This window comes from Cebus imitator, unplaced genomic scaffold (genome assembly GCF_001604975.1).
Source record: "Cebus imitator isolate Cc_AM_T3 unplaced genomic scaffold, Cebus_imitator-1.0 Scaffold140, whole genome shotgun sequence".
NCBI lineage: Eukaryota > Metazoa > Chordata > Mammalia > Primates > Cebidae > Cebus > Cebus imitator.
The window spans coordinates 436,081-438,336 of NW_016107455.1; the positions used below are offsets into that span (position 1 = coordinate 436,081).

At 51.5% G+C, this 2,256-nt stretch overlaps 1 protein-coding gene across 4 annotated transcripts in view; it reads right to left on the reverse strand.

The window, feature by feature from the left end:
- The window catches only part of FAM222B (family with sequence similarity 222 member B), a 94,816-nt gene that overhangs the window by 56,787 nt on the left and 35,773 nt on the right, over positions 1 to 2,256 (reverse strand). The window contains exon 1 of one of the 4 annotated variants that reach the window (XM_037743303.1): positions 311 to 576. The exons of 2 other annotated variants lie outside the window; for them this stretch is intronic. The gene's annotated coding sequence lies outside the window, so the exon portion shown is untranslated. Of the gene's footprint in view, positions 1 to 310; positions 577 to 2,256 lie in introns of those variants that run through there. One more of the 4 variants, XM_037743304.1, reaches the window with a different exon arrangement.

The following is a 2,256-nucleotide window of genomic DNA, read 5'->3' on the forward strand; positions in this document are numbered from 1 at the left end:
TTTTTTTTTTTTTTTTTTTTAATTGCGGTTTACTGCACCAGATACCACACAAAAAGCGCTTTTCTTCTCCGTGCATTTTACTACGCGACCGATATTGACATATCAGTAAAAAGAGATAAGAGTCCTGAATCTCCTTACCCATCTGCAGGGGTGAGATGAAGGGAAGGAAAAAAGACGGATGAAGGGTAGAAATACAAAACCAAAATAATCTGATGGGATCCACAGACACTACTTCCCATTCCATTTCCCCTTTTCTTACAAGGTTAAGTCGGCTGAAGTCGGGGTCGCGTTAGAAAAAGCACACACACACCTTGCACCCTGGAAAGGAGGTGAGGTTCGCTCCGCAGCGCACGGTGGGGCTCCTGGCTCCGCCCCGCCAGCCTGGGACAGCTCAGCCCAGCTCACCCCCACCCAGGGTGGACAGAAGAGAAGGGGCTTCCAGCGGTCTAGGCAGGGGGAGGGGGAGGCGGCTGCTCCGGGTGCCAGGCTCAAGGAGCGCAGCACTCCGTGGTGCGCCGACACCCCCTCCCCCAGCCGGCTGCCGCTAGCTCCCCTCCGCCGCCGGAAGCCAGCCCCGCCCCCTCGCCCCGGCTCTTCGCGAGCCCCCCTCCTGTCTGCACAGCCAATGGCGAGCCAGGGAGCCAGCAGAGCGACTCGCCAAGCAGCCAACTGGAGAGGCCCACAGGGAGGTCAGCCACCGGGATAGGCCCGCTACCCGCGGACCCGGCCCGACTCGGCTCCTCTTTGTTAGCGCTGCCCCCATCTCTCCTGGCCCCCACCCCAAAGCCAGGAGCCAAGCATCCCGTAGCCAGGCCAGGTGAAGCCGCGCTGCCTGGCGCCCCTTCTCCCTCTGTCCCCCTGCCCCCTCCCACTCTCTGCCTGGGTACTAGGAGACCCCCTACCCACGCGATACCTCCCAGAGTGCCTCAGACTTCAACAGCAATAGCCACCTGGAGACACTCGACAGTAAAAAGATGCTCCCCAAGCCTCTCTGCCTCTAGTCTAATCAACTGCACTGCACTGTAACAGTGGACGGATTTAGGATTGCATATTAAATCAATCGCACACATCAATCCTCCCTGTCGGAAACTCCTGCCTCCCGCGACGCAGAAATTAAGGGGCGGGGGGGGTGAGGTGGAAAAAGTATGTATCTAGAAGTTTGTGGGGTGGAGAAGGGAATACATGAAATCATCGGCCAAAAAAGAAAAAACCACATAGAAAAAACGACACACAGTTGACTTCAACCTGTTTCAGATACAAAATGTCCAATGTATTTAACTGGATGTCTCCAATCCAGTAAAATCCCAAGACAGCGGGTTTCGGTACAATTAGGAAGCAAACACCTAACCCTTGTTCAATCACCTACCTAGTTTTATGGGGAACATACTTTCAGCAACCACCAGGCTGAGAGTAATTGGCCAGGCTGCACCAAAACTTCAGTCACTAATGCCAACATTAGGGGCATAACGCTGTTGGAATAGAATATGCTAAACACTGTGGTATATTTTCTTGGGTGTAGTGATAAAGCACTACATGGGGCTCATTTAAGAAAAACCAGCCAGGCGCGGTGTGTCTCACCTGTAATCCTAGCACTTTGGGAGGACAAGGCAGGTGGATCACTTGAACCCAGGAGTTGGAGACCAACCTGGTTAACATCAACACGGTGAGACCCCACCTGTACCAAAAATTTTAAAAGTAGCCGGGCTCAGTGGCTCATGCCTGTAATCCCATCACTTTGAGAGGCCAAAGCGGGTAGATCACAAGGTCAGGAGTTGGAGACCAGCTTGGCCAACATGGTGAAATCCCGTCTCTCCTAAAAATAAAAAAATTAGCTGGTTGTGGTGGCAGGCACCTGTAAATCCAGCTACTCGGAAGGCTGAGGTTGCAGTGAGCCTTGATCGTACCACTGCACTCCAACCAGCCTGGGCAACAGAGCAAGACTCCATCTCAAAACAAACAAAAAAATTTTTTAAGTAACTAGGTGTGGTGACTCATGCCATAGTCCCAGCTACTTGGGAGAGTGCAGTGAGCAGAGACCATGCCACTGCACTGAGCCTGCGTGAGAGTAAGACCCTAATGCCAAAAAAAAAAAGGAAAAAGAAAAACAAAATAGGGGTCAGGGAAGGCAAGTTATTACCTAGGTTGTCATTTTTGTTCTGTTCAGAGTTCTTGCAAATGCCTGACATTAAATATCTACATCACACTCTACAACACTCCTTAATCCCCCCAAACACTACTATAATTTATTTATTTATT